The sequence below is a fragment of the Cherax quadricarinatus genome, chromosome 62 (genome assembly GCF_038502225.1).
Source record: "Cherax quadricarinatus isolate ZL_2023a chromosome 62, ASM3850222v1, whole genome shotgun sequence".
NCBI classification, from domain to species: domain Eukaryota; kingdom Metazoa; phylum Arthropoda; class Malacostraca; order Decapoda; family Parastacidae; genus Cherax; species Cherax quadricarinatus.
The window spans coordinates 10849117-10865674 of NC_091353.1; the positions used below are offsets into that span (position 1 = coordinate 10849117).

General features: G+C 41.1%; 1 long non-coding RNA gene across 1 annotated transcript; it reads left to right on the forward strand.

The window, feature by feature from the left end:
• The first annotated feature begins 15738 nt into the window (after nt 1-15738).
• Nucleotides 15739-16358, forward strand: LOC138854519 (uncharacterized). Its single transcript, XR_011393726.1, has 2 exons — nt 15739-15950; nt 16103-16358. It is a non-coding gene; the product is annotated as an uncharacterized lncRNA (long non-coding RNA).
• Nucleotides 16359-16558: the final 200 nt, after the last annotated feature.

Genomic DNA, 16558 nt, shown 5'->3' on the forward strand with positions numbered 1-16558 from the left:
TCCCCTAAGCTTAGCCTTAGCCCCTCTGGACTTCCCCTCAGAAACCACATGCAACCGGGACCTGAATTCCTGCAATATTCAATTGTTATTAGTGACCTGCCTGCACCTCAGAAATTCCTATATCCAAGAGGGTGTGTATCCCCTAGTACAACTATGCAGACACGGACACTAGCTTCCAGACTGACAAGAGACACTGGTACTTACTGGGCATGCACTGCCAGCTGCACAAAGGGCCTACAGATCAACTCACTCACAATCTCCCCAGACACTGGCAAGAAATCTACGAGATAAAGTGGAGGTCTTTTCTTACTGTATGGGCCTGACGGAGGAGGTCAACTACAGAACATCGAGGTGCCTCTACCAGATTTCCCCAGGTGTCGAATGTGAAGACACGTGGGGGGCGCCGTCTGCTGATCACGGCACGTCTTGTCCAGGTGGTGTCTATCTTAAGAAGGACGCTATTGTGTCTTTGAGACCCGCGCCTCGTCATTCAAGCTAGGGCTGCCAGTTCTCCCTAGCTAACTTAACCTAGTGTTTGCCTACATTATCGGCCTATTACTACCTATGTTAAGGTCTTAGGTCTACATTATTATTGTCTACAGTTGCCTTAGTAAACCTAATATTAATATACTAACAGTAAAACTACCTACTCCTTCCCTCAAGGGTAAATCTATAAATTAAATAAGTGCCTACCATCCATGCCAACTCGGGAAGAGAAATGTGTTTATGTTCGGGGTTGGGTGTAAGGGCCCTCGAATGGTGTGCTTTTGTTTTTGGGTGGGTTTAAGGGCCATCGAACTCAGCCATTCCATAACAGCTATGCTTGGACCCCTCCATACGCCGTATCTGTCCTGTGGAACTTTAGGGACCAAATAAATTTCCACATCCTCCCACCGGCGAAGGTAGGTACTAAGTCTAAATCAAGTTCACCTTCCGCAAGCCCCCACAGCGGACCCTGGACACGAGTGTTGTCTGGCCACTCTCGTCAAGCAGACTCCGGTCTAACTTCAAACGCCCAGTTTCCCCTGCGTGGACCTCTGGGGGTGTAAACTTGTTGGTTCTGGTGGTCTTAGCACCCTTTCCTTTAACTTTAACGTCTTTCGTATGTCTAGCCTTGACTGAGCGGCCCAGTGGCCCACATGCCCTGGTAGCCTTTCGCCCCACTGATACGAGGTTCCCTGGATTTAATAGCAATCTATCTCCCTCTTTACGTACCCTGTACAAGTGTTTTCCCAAGGTGGCCGAGTGTTCATCACTCCCTACCAGGTTCAGCTTCCCTGGCGGTTCATCGTGTATTCTGGTATTCATTATCACTGCTCCCCCAGCTATCATAGGGACAGCTTCTCCTCTATCTGGCGTGGCAGGGAATTCTGGTGGAATCCTGCTGCCTATGATGTATCCTACTGGGGATCTGTATAAACCAATTCCTTCCTTAAACATCCGTTGTGTAGACAGGAAGTCATCTATATGATTCCCTCCCACCAGGATACCTACATTTCTAACTGTGTCAGTGGTAATTCCCTGGTCTGCCAGCTTCACGTCAAGGTCTTTCAATCGCTTAGCTGCTGCAGCAAGACCTCTCGCTGTAATTGCCGTGGGTAGCGTCTCTACCACCAAGGCTGTAATGTCTCTGCGATGTTCACCTAATTTGACTGTGACATCCACCACATCATAAAATTTGGATGGGACCTGACTTATAGCCCCTCCCAACATCATACTAACTTTCTTTGTGGCCTTCAACTTTAATTTAGCCACCAACTTCTTTGTTATCAAGGATACTTGTGCTCCTGGGTCAGAGAATAATCGGGTTGTTTCAGACCTGTTCCCATTCACAACCTTTGCCATGACTATAGGTAGGGCAGCACCTTCGTGATTCTCACTCGGATTAGAGATTTCACTCCCACTAATCACGCTGGCTACCATTTCAGGCTCGGACTCACTTTCTATCTCTACCTGAGACATATCCCTACTAGCCTGGGGTTCCCTTAAATTATTGGGACATAGTGCAGTATGGTGCTTACCTTTGCAACAGACTCGACACTCACTGAGCTGGGTGCCACAGTCTCTCGCAAAGTGTTCCCCACAACACTTGAAGCAGAGTCTCAACTCTCTTAGTCTCTGTTGCCTACTGCTCAGTGTTGTATACTCCGGGCAACTTGTGCTAGCGTGTTCACCTTCGCAGAACACGCATATTCTGGCATGAGTGCCTCTAAGGTTCTGCTTAGAGGTTCTTAACTTAGACACCTCTTTACCATAGTGCACTCCAACGTTAGTCGTACAAACTTTAGACTGATCTCTCGAGATCTTTGAGTTACTGTCTGGGTTTTTATGTGGTGATGGTGGTGACTCTTCTCTCACACCTATACTCAAATGAGAAACGAGATCTCCCAACCCCTCAACAATTTGTTTTTTCGTGAACCTATTCGTCCGATATTTTAAGTGTAACTCATGCACTGTAGTGCTAGCCAATTTCCTCTGAATCGCCTGGCTAAGGACCCATTCTGAATCATCCTCATCATGCAAATCTCTGAAACTATTTGCCAAGCTCATAATTTCAATACGGAACTTCTCTAGGCTTTGACGGTCATGTCGGCAAGCCTCTAGATCCAACAACCGATAAAGTATGGCCACTTTTATCTCTTCAGTGTTGCCAAACATGTCTTCTAATTGGTCTTTGGCATGTTGGTAATTAGTGTCAGTAATCTGGTAGTGCTGGACCAGGTCTAAGGCTTTACCCTTGAGCAGCGACTACAAATACTGCAACATGACGGCATCTGACAAATCGTTCCTGTCCTCTATCTGGGCTTTAAACTGATCCCAGAAAGCAATGTACTCTGTTAAGGTTCCGTCAAAATGTCGGTAAATTCAACTGGGACAACCTGGGCAACATATTGACAGGTGTGTGGCTGTTTGGGGTACCTGCGGTGTTCGACACCACCCTTGGAATACTAGCCTTAGTGAATTCGTCCAGAGCCTGCTGAAAACTACCCTGGGATTCATTATCCTCAATAGCCTGTAGCTCATATGCTGAGAATGCTTGTTCATAGGCTTCCCATTTTTCCCCCAAACTCTTCAAGCAAGCTTGCAAATCATCGCAGTCTACGTTACTGCGTTGACAAGTAGCCTTGCACCTGTTACGTGTTCTGTTCAGATGCCCTTTGTATGCCGCCACTGATCGTTTTAATTTTGTTAGCACTGAACCAGATTCTCCTGAACTCCCATCTGCCATTGTCGAAGTTTAATGAGGAGTGTGACACTAACTGTACTTTACCCAGTCCACCCCACAGCACGTCACGGTGTTAGGTAAGAATGAACGAGTCTCAAGGCTTCTCAACAAGCTTGACAATTCCCTTTGTTATATTGACTCTACTATGAATAAAAAATGTACACTGTTAGCTCTCAAATCCCAATCAAAATGTGTATCGATGTGAAAGCTTAACCTAGCACTTTCCTGTACAATGTCAGCAAATAATTACAGGACTTAACCTAGTCTCAGGTACAATTCACAAATCCCACATTAAAATGAATCAAAGACAATGAAAAACACACAATAAAAAGTGCAGTATACAAATTAAAATCACTTGGTTAGCCCAAATAAATTCAACAATTCAACTTGTGAAACAGTAAATGAATAATGTATGTAAACAGCTTGGCCTAGCTTACTCAGAGTAGCGTGGATGGTTGGATAATGTAAATCCTAACCTGGCTAGTGTGCTATAGCTTAAACCTGGCTTTATAACTCCCTGTAAATAATAACTATGTTAAATCTGTCCTAGCTACTATAACTGTTGTAAATATTGCACAAGCCTAGCCTAACTGTAGCTACCTTGCAAATCCACTGTAAGTAATTAACACACAAGTCTCCTACTCTGGATTACTTGTAATCACTGTAAATAATTAAATTCACAAGCTTCTCTAGCTTACCTGGCCTGCCTGTAAATTACTGCAAATAACAACTTCTGTGTATAGTCAGCTTGGCCTAGCCTCTGTGTAACTCTGGGCCTAGGAGTGCTAACTTAACCTAACTCTGTTAAACTGGTTCCTAACTGTGGCCTAGCTATGATAGCTTAACCTAGCTATTCCACATCACGGTTTCGAAGGACCACTTTTGTGAAAATTTGTGTGGACTGCCTCCAAGTGAGTCGCCTACCCTGGCAAACTCTGCAATGGCTTATAGGACAGATTTTCACAAATGACTGCTGTTGCAAGAAACTCGCCTGCATGCACGTATAAAGGACTAACTTACTTGGTGTTGCAGCATATATCCTGATCTTCAACTTCCCTAAGCTTTGCCTTAGCCCCTTTGGACTTCCCCTCAGAAACCAAGTGCAACCGGGAGCCTGAATTCCTGCAATATTCAATCGTTATTAGTGACCTGCCTGCACCTCAGAAATTCCTATATCCAAGAGGGTGTGTATCCCCTAGTACAACTATGCAGACACGGACACTAGCTTCCAGACTGACAAGAGACACTGGTACTTACTGGGCATGCACTGCCAGCTGCACAAAGGGCCTACAGATCAACTCACTTACAATCTCCCCAGATACTGGCCAGAAATCTATGAGATAAAGTGGAGGTCTTGTCTTACTGTATAGGCCTGACAGAGGAGGTCATCTATGGAACATCGAGGTGCCTCTACCAGATTTCCCCAGGTCTCGAATGTGAAGACTCGTGGGGGGCGCCGTCTGCTGATCACGGCATGTCTTGTCCAGTTGGTGTCTGTCTTAAGAAGGACGCTATTGTGTCTTTGAGACCCGCGCCTCGTCATTCAAGCTAGGGCTGCCAGTTCTCCCTAGCTAACTTAACCTAGTGTTTGCCTACATTATCGGCCTATTACTACCTATGTTAAGGTCTTAGGTCTACATTATTATTATCTACAGTTGCCTTAGTAAACCTAATATTAATATACTAACAGTAAAACTACCTACTCCTTCCCTGAAGGGTAAATCTATAAATTAAATAAGTGCCTACCATCCATGCCAACTCGGGGAGAGAAATGTGTTTATGTTCGGGGTTGGGTGTAAGGGCCCTCGAACGGTGTGCTTTTGTTTTTGGGTGGGTTTAAGGGCCATCGAACTCAGCCGTTCCATAACGGCTATGCTTGGACCCCTTCGTACGCCGTATCTGTCCTGTGGAACTTTAGGGACCAAATAAATTTCCACAGGGTGATTGTTACTCCTTATTTCCTCCATTCACCATCTCATTTCGATGTCCTGCTACACCGACACGGTTCTTATTCCAGTAGGATGAGGTATCCGTTTGTTTGTCCCGGTTTACAAGTCCTGTCTCCATAAAAACTTCACTATCCTCGGGATGGGAACCACGAGATCTAACGTGTTCACTCGGAGCAGGGCGACTTATTTCACTTCACGCATTCTCTTAACTTAATGTTATTATCACTGATTCCATTACAATTCACAAGACGATTTAATGTCTCATAATTATTATACACATTAGAGGTCACTCCATTAAGATCTGAGACCGATGAGTGAGGATTAAATCACGGTATTTTTCCATGGACACACTCCATGGCGGCGCACCAGTCACCGCCGGTCCCACCATTATTCACTAATTTTTCCACTTTATTTTGGTGGTCCCATAAATCACGTTCCCCCAGTCTTCACCAGGAACAGTTATGACACTTCCTATTATGAAGTGAGGCCTATATTAATCCTTAGGCCGCCGTGAATGCCAATTTCCTGGTCCCATGTTTTCACAGCCTCTTAACTACATTCAAAACACGCCCGCTTCCCCATACCCTGTGTCGACCTCTTCCCCCGCACATCTGCGCAGGCACAGAGGGAACCCTGTTGGTTCTATTCAAAATAAAATTTAGATTATTATTATTATTATTAAAGCTTCGCCGGTATTCTCCCGGCCCGGGCCTTTTCCAAGTGGTGGCCCGGCCTTGGCTCCCTCTTTAGGGAGTGTCTGAGACCTAAGTCTCCCATGGGAGAAGGTACAAGTACCTCCTCATCTTTGGAACCAACTGTCCCCAGGCCTAGCCACAAGCTAGGCCTCTCTGGTCTGCCATCCCCGCCACAAGGGGGCAAATGGGAATGACAATCTTATGAGCTAAAGGCTCGGGCTCAGGCACCTACCCTACCCTAGAAGGGCTGGGCATGGTGTCGATGTACAAGTTAGAACAACAGTAATGCATTATGTATATTTACACTATAAAAAAATATACAGTATAATTATGGGAATTTATTTTCCACAACTGTTATGCTACAAATTTGTACAACTTTAATGCTTTTCATCTCAAATAATCATTTGTATTTCATGTTGTAATTTGTTTGCTGCAATATTTATCACTGAATATATCATTGCTTAGTTAATCTTAAGTTAATTTTAAGCTGCACATAATGTTCTGCATACAAGGGGCTTTTAACATGTACACTCAACATCTGCATTTCTTTCTACAACTATGTATCATCTCCATATTAAAAAAATTAATAAATAAATAATAATAGTCTTTATATCTACCAGTACATGTACAAGGTACAGAAGTACATGTACAAGGTACAGAAGTACATGTACAAGGTATACAGACCATAGTTGACATCAATGACATACTACTGTATAGAAAGTCGCTTGTTATGCTGAGCATTTCCCGCAAATTAGGTCAATTTTGTCCCAGGATGCGACCCACACCAGTCCACTAACACCCAGCATGCGACACACACCAGTCCACTAACACCCAGGATGCGACCCACACCAGTCCACTAACACCCAGGATGCGACCCACACCAGTCCACTAACACCCACGATGCGACCCACACCAGTCCACTAACACCCAGGATGCGACCCACACCAGTCCACTAACACCCAGGATGCGACCCACACCAGTCCACTAACACCCAGGATGCGACCCACACCAGTCCACTAACACCCACGATGCGACCTACACCAGTCCACTAACACCCAAGATGCGACCCACACCAGTCCACTAACACCCAGGATGCGACCCACACCAGTCCACTAACACCCACGATGCGACCCACACCAGTCCACTAACACCCACGATGCGACCCACACCAGTCGACTAACACCCACGATGCGACCCACACCAGTCCACTAACACCCACGATGCGACTTACACCAGTCCACAAACACCCAGGATGCGACCCACACCAGTCCGCTAACACCCAGGATGCGACCCACACCAGTCCACTAACACCCAGGATGTGATCTACACCAGTCCACTAACACCCACGATGCGACCCACACCAGTCCACTAACACCCACGATGCGACCTACACCAGTCCACTTACACCCAGGATGCGACCCACATCAGTCCACTAAGACCCAGGTGCATATTTTACTTATGGGTGAATATAGACATGGGAAATGGGGTTTAAAGCCTGTCTACTATACGATGGTCATTAACGCCGCGTATAACCTTTTCACTACCAGTTAAGAACACGTTCGTCCCTCACATAGAGACCAATCTCAACTTTTAGCATATATACTTTGAGAGACATACACCTATGGTGTTAGGTGACTGGTGTGGGTGGCATCCTGGGGGACTTTCTTGGGTTATCCTGGGTGAGTAACACTCCTTACCCTGGGTTATCCCGGGCGGCTAACACTCCCTACCCTGGGTTATCCTGAGTGGTTAACACTCCCTACCCTGGGTTATCCCGGGCGGCTAACACTCCCTACCCTGGGTTATCCTGAGTGGTTAACACTCCCTACCCTGGGTTATCCTGAGTGGTTAACACTCCCTACCCTGGGTTATCCCGGGTATGTCTAAGTGTATATACACTGTGTATGTCTTAGTGTATATACACTGTGTATGTCTTAGTGTATATGCACTGTGTATGTCTCAGTGTATATACACTGTATATGTCTCAGTGTATATACACTGTGTATGTCTCAGTGTATATACACTGTGTATGTCTCAGTGTATATACACTGTGTATGTCTCAGTGTATATACACTGTGTATGTCTCAGTGTATATACACTGTGTATGTCTCAGAGTATATACACTGTGTATGTCTCAGTGTATATACACTGTGTATGTCTCAGTGTATATACACTGTGCATGTCTCAGTGTATATACACTGTGTATGTCTCAGTGTATATACACTGTGCATGTCTTAGTGTATATACACTGTGTATGTCTCAGTGTATATACACTGTGTATGTCTCAGTGTATATACACTCTGTATGTCTCAGTGTATATACACTGTGTATGTCTCAGTGTATATACACTGTGTATGTCTCAGTGTATATACACTGTGTATGTCTCAGTGTATATACACTGTGTATGTCTCAGTGTATATACACTGTGTATGTCTTAGTGTATATACACTGTGTATGTCTCAGTGTATATACACTGTGTATGTCTCAGTGTATATACACTGTGTATGTCTCAGTGTATATACACTGTATATGTCTCAGTGTATATACACTGTGTATGTCTCAGTGTATATACACTGTGTATGTCTTAGTGTATATACACTGTGTATGTCTCAGTGTATATACACTGTGTATGTCTCAGTGTATATACACTGTGTATGTCTCAGTGTATATACACTGTGTATGTCTCAGTGTATATACACTGTGTATGTCTCAGTGTATATACACTTTGTATGTCTCAGTGTATATACACTGTGTATGTCTCAGTGTATATACAATGTGTATGTCTCAGTGTATATACACTGTGTATGTCTCAGTGTATGTACACTGTGTATGCCTCAGTGTATAAACACTGTGTATGTCTCAGTGTATATACACTGTGTATGTCTCAGTGTATATACACTGTGTATGTCTCAGTGTATATACACTGTGTATGTCTCAGTGTATATACACTGTGTATGTCTCAGTGTATATACACTGTGTATGTCTCAGTGTATATACACTGTGTATGTCTCAGTGTATATACACTGTGTATGTCTCAGTGTATATACACTGTGTATGTCTCAATGTATATACACTGTGTATGTCTTAGTGTATATACACTGTGTATGTCTCAGTGTATATACACTGTGTATGTCTCAGTGTATATACACTGTGTATGTCTCAGTGTATATACACTGTGTATGTCTCAGTGTATATACACTGTGTATGTCTCAGTGTATATACACTCTGTATGTCTCAGTGTATATACACTGTGTATGTCTCAGTGTATATACACTGTGTATGTCTCAGTGTATATACACTGTGTATTTCTCAGTGTATATACACTGTGTATGTCTCAGTGTATATACACTGTGTATGTCTCAGTGTATATACACTGTGTATGTCTCAGTGTATATACACTGTGTATGTCTCAGTGTATATACACTGTGTATGTCTCAGTGTATATACACTCTGTATGTCTCAGTGTATATACACTCTGTATGTCTCAGTGTATATACACTCTGTATGTCTCAGTGTATATACACTCTGTATGTCTCAGTGTATATACACTCTGTATGTCTCAGTGTATATACACTGTGTATGTCTTAGTGTATATACACTGTGTATGTCTTAGTGTATATACACTGTGTATGTCTTAGTGTATATACACTGTGTATGTCTCAGTGTATATACACTGTGTATGTCTTAGTGTATATACACTGTGTATGTCTCAGTGTATATACACTGTGTATGTCTTAGTGTATATACACTGTGTATGTCTTAGTGTATATACACTGTGTATGTCTTAGTGTATATACACTGTGTATGTCTTAGTGTATATACACTGTGTATGTCTTAGTGTATATACACTGTGTATGTCTTAGTGTATATACACTGTGTATGTCTCAGTGTATATACACTGTGTATGTCTCAGTGTATATACACTGTGTATGTCTCAGTGTATATACACTGTGTATGTCTTAGTGTATATACACTGTGTATGTCTTAGTGTATATACACTGTGTATGTCTCAGTGTATATACACTGTGTATGTCTTAGTGTATATACACTGTGTATGTCTTAGTGTATATACACTGTGTATGTCTTAGTGTATATACACTGTGTATGTCTCAGTGTATATACACTGTGTATGTCTCAGTGTATATACACTGTGTATGTCTCAGTGTATATACACTGTATGTCTCAGTGTATATACACTGTGTATATCTCAGTGTATATACACTGTGTATGTCTCAGTGTATATACACTGTGTATGTCTCAGTGTATATACACTGTGTATGTCTCAGTGTATATACACTGTGTATGTCTCAGTGTATATACACTGTGTATGTCTCAGTGTATATACACTGTGTATGTCTCAGTGTATATACACTGTGTATGTCTCAGTGTATATACACTGTGTATGTCTCAGTGTATATACACTGTGTATGTCTCAGTGTATATACACTGTGTATGTCTCAGTGTATATACACTGTGTATGTCTCAGTGTATATACACTGTGTATGTCTCAGTGTATATACACTGTGTATGTCTCAGTGTATATACACTGTGTATGTCTTAGTGTATATACACTGTGTATGTCTTAGTGTATATACACTGTGTATGTCTCAGTGTATATACACTGTGTATGTCTCAGTTTATATACACTGTGTATGTCTCAGTGTATATACACTGTGTATGTCTCAGTGTATATACACTGTGTATGTCTCAGTGTATATACACTGTGTATGTCTCAGTGTATATACACTGTGTATGTCTCAGTGTATATACACTGTGTATGTCTCAGTGTATATACACTGTGTATGTCTTAGTGTATATACACTGTATATGTCTCAGTGTATATACACTGTGTATGTCTCAGTGTATATACACTGTGTATGTCTTAGTGTATATACACTGTGTATGTTTCAGTGTATATACACTGTGTATGTCCCAGTGTATATACACTGAGTATGTCTCAGTGTATATACACTGAGTGTGTATGTCTCAGTGTATATACACTGAGTGTGTATGTCCCAGTGTATCTACACTGTGTATATCTCAGTGTATATACACTGAGTGTGAATTTCTCAGTGTATATACACTGAGTGTGTATGTCTCAGTGTATATACACTGAGTGTGTATGTCCCAGTGTATATACACTGAGTGTGTATGCCTCAGTTTATATACACTGAGTGTTTATGTCCCAGTGTATATACACTGAGTGTGTATGTCCCAGTGTATATACACTGTGTGTCTCATTGTATATACACTGAGTGTATATGTCTCAGTGTATATACACTGAGTGTGTATGTCTCATTCTATATACACTATGTATGTCTCAGTGTATATACACTGAGTGTGTATGTCCCAGTGTATATACACTGAGTGTGTATGCCTCAGTTTATATACACTGAGTGTGTATGTCCCAGTGTATATACACTGAGTGTGTATGTCCCAGTGTATATACACTGTGTGTCTCATTGTATATACACTGAGTGTATATGTCTCAGTGTATATACACTGAGTGTGTATGTCTCATTCTATATACACTATGTATGTCTCAGTGTATATACACTGAGTGTGTATGTCTCATTCTATATACACTGAGTATGTGTCAGTGTATATACCCTGAGTGTGTATATCTCAGTGTATATACACTGAGTGTGCATGTCCCAGTGTATATACACTTTGTATGTCTCAGTGTATATACACTGAGTGTGTATGTCCCAGTGTATATACACTGAGTGTGTATGTTCCAGTGTATATACACTGAGTGTGTATGTCCCAGTGTATATACCCTGAGATTTTGGCCACTATTTTAGGTATTAAAGTGACCCTTGTTTAGTAGATAGGCTTTAAACCCCATTAACTACCTATTATTATTATTATTATTATTATTATTATTATTATTATTATTATTATTATTTGTATTATTAGTATTTTTTAATTTTATTAATATTTTTATGCCTAGGGTATTTGGTATATGACCCCAACGGGTTTAGGGTTTACCCTGAATATATAATAAGAATCATGATATAATTATAATAATTATAATTAAAATAATTATAATAATTAAATTATAATACAAAATAATTTATCTTAGTGTGTTCCGGAACCCAAATATCGTACCGCAAACAAGTGAATAAAACACAGATTGTAAACGAAGCTTCTTACTGATACAATGTTTCACTCTATGTAGAGCTTTACCATACTATGAAGCTCTGCATAGAAGCGCTCTCCCAGTAACAGTAATAATAATAACTCATCTTCTCCTTGTGTTGCGAAAGTTTGACTGATTTCTTGAGTGTTGCCGGGGCCCAAATGTCGTACTGCAAACGAACAGTGGGGAAAAATTAAATCGTAGAAGAAGCTTTGTATTTTAACAACGTTTCGCTCAACGTAGAGCTTTAATGACCCTCGTTTAGTGGACAGACTTGAAACAAGTCAATAAGCTTTAAACCCTTATAAACCTGTAACATCCTGAAGTGTATAAGCGAGGATATTGTATATTGATGTCCCTAGACGCAGTGTATAACAGCCTGAATAACAGTAACAGTGAATAACAGTACCAGTGAATAACAGTACCAGTGAATAACAGTACCAGTGAATAACAGTAACAGTGAATAACAGTACCAGTGAATAACAGTAACAGTGAATAACAGTACCAGTGAATAACAGTACCAGTGAATAACAGTAACAGTGAATAACAGTACCAGTGAATAACAGTACCAGTGAATAACAGTACCAGTGAATAACAGTAACAGTGAATAACAGTAACAGTGAATAACAGTACCAGTGAATAACAGTACCAGTGAATAACAGTAACAGTGAATAACAGTACCAGTGAATAACAGTACCAGTGAATAACAGTACCAGTGAATAACAGTAACAGTGAATAACAGTACCAGTGAATAACAGTAACAGTGAATAACAGTACCAGTGAATAACAGTACCAGTGAATAACAGTAACAGTGAATAACAGTACCAGTGAATAACAGTACCAGTGAATAACAGTACCAGTGAATAACAGTAACAGTGAATAACAGTACCAGTGAATAACAGTACCAGTGAATAACAGTACCAGTGAATAACAGTAACAGTGAATAACAGTACCAGTGAATAACAGTAACAGTGAATAACAGTACCAGTGAATAACAGTAACAGTGAATAACAGTACCAGTGAATAACAGTACTAGTGAATAACAGTACCAGTGAATAACAGTACCAGTGAATAACAGTACCAGTGAATAACAGTGCCAGTGAATAACAGTGCCAGTGAATAACAGTACCAGTGAATAACAGTACCAGTGAATAACAGTGCCAGTGAATAACAGTACCAGTGAATAACAGTGCCAGTGAATAACAGTGCCAGTGAATAACAGTACCAGTGAATAACAGTACCAGTGAATAACAGTACCAGTGAATAACAGTACCAGTGAATAACAGTACCAGTGAATAACAGTACCAGTGAATAACAGTACCAGTGAATAACAGTACCAGTAAATAACAGCCTGAATAACAGTAACAGTGAATAACAGTACCAGTGAATAACAGTACCAGTGGATAACAGTACCAGTGAATAACAGTACCAGTGAATAACAGTACTAGTGAATAACAGTACCAGTGAATAACAGTACCAGTGAATAACAGTACCAGTGAATAACAGTACCAGTGAATAACAGCCTGAATAACAGTAACAGCGAATAACAGTACCAGTGAATAACAGTACCAGTGAATAACAGTACCAGTGAATAACAGTACCAGTGAATAACAGTACCAGTGAATAACAGAGCCTGAATAACAGTACCAGTGAATAACAGTACCAGTGAATAACAGTACCAGTGAATAACAGAGCCTGAATAACAGTACCAGTGAATAACAGTACCAGTGAATAACAGTACCAGTGAATAACAGTACCAGTGAATAACAGTACCAGTGAATAACAGAGCCTGAATAACAGTACCAGTGAATAACAGTACCAGTGAATAACAGTACCAGTGAATAACAGTAACAGTGAATAACAGTAACAGTGAATAACAGTACCAGTGAATAACAGTAGCAGTGAATAACAGTACCAGTGAATAACAGAGCCTGAATAACAGTGCCAGTGAATAACAGTATCAGTGAATAACAGTACCAGTGAATAACAGTACCAGTGAATAACAGTACCAGTGAATAACAGAGCCTGAATAACAGTACCAGTGAATAACAGTACCAGTGAATAACAGTAACAGTGAATAACAGTACCAGTGAATAACAGTACCAGTGAATAACAGTAACAGTGAATAACAGTACCAGTGAATAACAGTACCAGTGAATAACAGTACCAGTGAATAACAGTACCAGTGAATAACAGAGCCAGAATAACAGTACCAGTGAATAACAGTACCAGTGAATAACAGTAACAGTGAATAACAGTACCAGTGAATAACAGTACCAGTGAATAACAGTAACAGTGAATAACAGTACCAGTGAATAACAGAGTCTGAATAACAGTACCAGTGAATAACAGAGCCAGAATAACAGTACCAGTGAATAACAGTACCAGTGAATAACAGTAACAGTGAATAACAGTAACAGTGAATAACAGTACCAGTGAATAACAGTAACAGTGAATAACAGTACCAGTGAATAACAGTACCAGTGAATAACAGTACCAGTGAATAACAGAGCCTGAATAACAGTACCAGTGAATAACAGTAACAGTGAATAACAGTACCAGTGAATAACAGTACCAGTGAATAACAGTACCAGTGAATAACAGAGCCTGAATAACAGTACCAGTGAATAACAGTACCAGTGAATAACAGTGCCAGTGAATAACAGTACCAGTGAATAACAGTACCAGTGAATAACAGTACCAGTGAATAACAGTGCCAGTGAATAACAGTACCAGTGAATAACAGTACCAGTGAATAACAGTACCAGTGAATAACAGTACCAGTGAATAACAGCCTGAATAACAGTACCAGTGAATAACAGCCTGAATAACAGTACCAGTGAATAACAGCCTGAATAACAGTACCAGTGAATAACAGCCTGAATAACAGTACCAGTGAATAACAGCCTGAATAACAGTACCAGTGAATAACAGCACCAGTGAATAACAACAGCACCAGTGAATAACCGCACCAGTGAATAACAGGACCAGTGAACAACACCAGACCCAGTGACCTAGCAGAGGGCGCAGCAAGATTAGAATCTACGTACTGCGTAATTCCTTTCTGTGTGCCACGATCTTTAGAGAGTATCTAAGACTGAGGAACTTAATCTTCGATTACAGACCTTCAGTGGGTTGCCCAATATGTGTGGCCATACCCCCGTTACCAGACTGTGGGAGTTATTATCATTATCAGTCCTGTTAGGTACCAAAATGATTTCAGAAGATGTCAATAGCTTACCTGGAGTATACCTGGAGGGTGTTGCGGGGTGGTCAACGCCCCCGCGGCCCGGTCTATGACCAGGCCTCGTGGTGAATCAGAACCTGATTAATCACGCTGTTATTGCTGATCTCATGTAAGCCGATGTACGAACCACAGCTTGGCTGGTCAGGTACTGACTTTAGGTACCTGTCCAGCTCCTTCTTGAAGACAGCTAGGGGTCTTGAACAGAGTCAGGAGTTTTGAAGACTGCCAGGAGTCTATTGGTAATCCCCCTCGTGTATGTTGGGAAGCAGATGAACAGTCTTGGGTCCCTGACATTTATTGTATTATCTCCTAGCGTACTCATGGCGCCGCTGCTTTTCGTTGGGGAAATGTTGCACCGCCTGCCGAGTCTTTTGCTTTCATAGGAAGTGATTTTCGGTGCAGATTTTTCAAGTGTATATTATCATGTAGACGCCCCAACTTACGAACAAGTTACGTTTCAGAAGGCTGTGTGAGGGAAAAGTAGGTGTAAGTGGGGTTAAGGTTGTTCGGGCAACCAGGAACCATTAGCGAGTTACGTTGCGCGCGCACTCACCCCCCCCTCTCTGGCGGGCTGGGGCAAAACTAGTTCCTGGTGTCCGATTTGTTAGTTTCTACTCTTGGTAATATTGACCTTACCTGGTGTGGACTGAAGTTTGGAGAGTCACTTCGCCTCCGCTCTTCTCCTAATCAGGTAGGGTGATCTACCAGGAGTATTACTGTTTGTTCTTTTCTAGTGTTTGCTGGTTACCAGTAATGATTTTGGCATTTATCATTCTTTTTCTTTCTTAAATGTTATATTATCATGACTATGGGTAACCAGTTTTATTTTCTCTTATTTGTCAGCTCTGTTCCTGGCGTGGTCTTCCAGGATAGACGCCAGATAAAGGGGCAAGACGTATGTTAATAATACTTATTAACATTATTCTACAACTACCAGCCCTTACCTATTCTACTTGTGCTCCATCCAAGTGGTAGGAGATTCCAGAACATCGGATTACCATCTGCCCAGGATAACCTACATAAATAACATCAGAGGAACTATCCAGGGCCATACCTACTCCTACCCAACTACAAGAACTGAAGGCCATATTTTTTTTATTATATTTAAATTTTAAGTAAAATTCTCAAATCATTTTTCTTGTTTTTCCTAAATCATTTCTTTATTTATTTTTCCATTAATTTCTTTTGTTCAGTTGGAAGGCGTTCCACTGACAGCTGTTCGTATCTTGAATTGTTCGTAAGTCGTTATTTTGTCATTTTTCTATTGTTACGATTATTATTTTTAATATTATTATCATT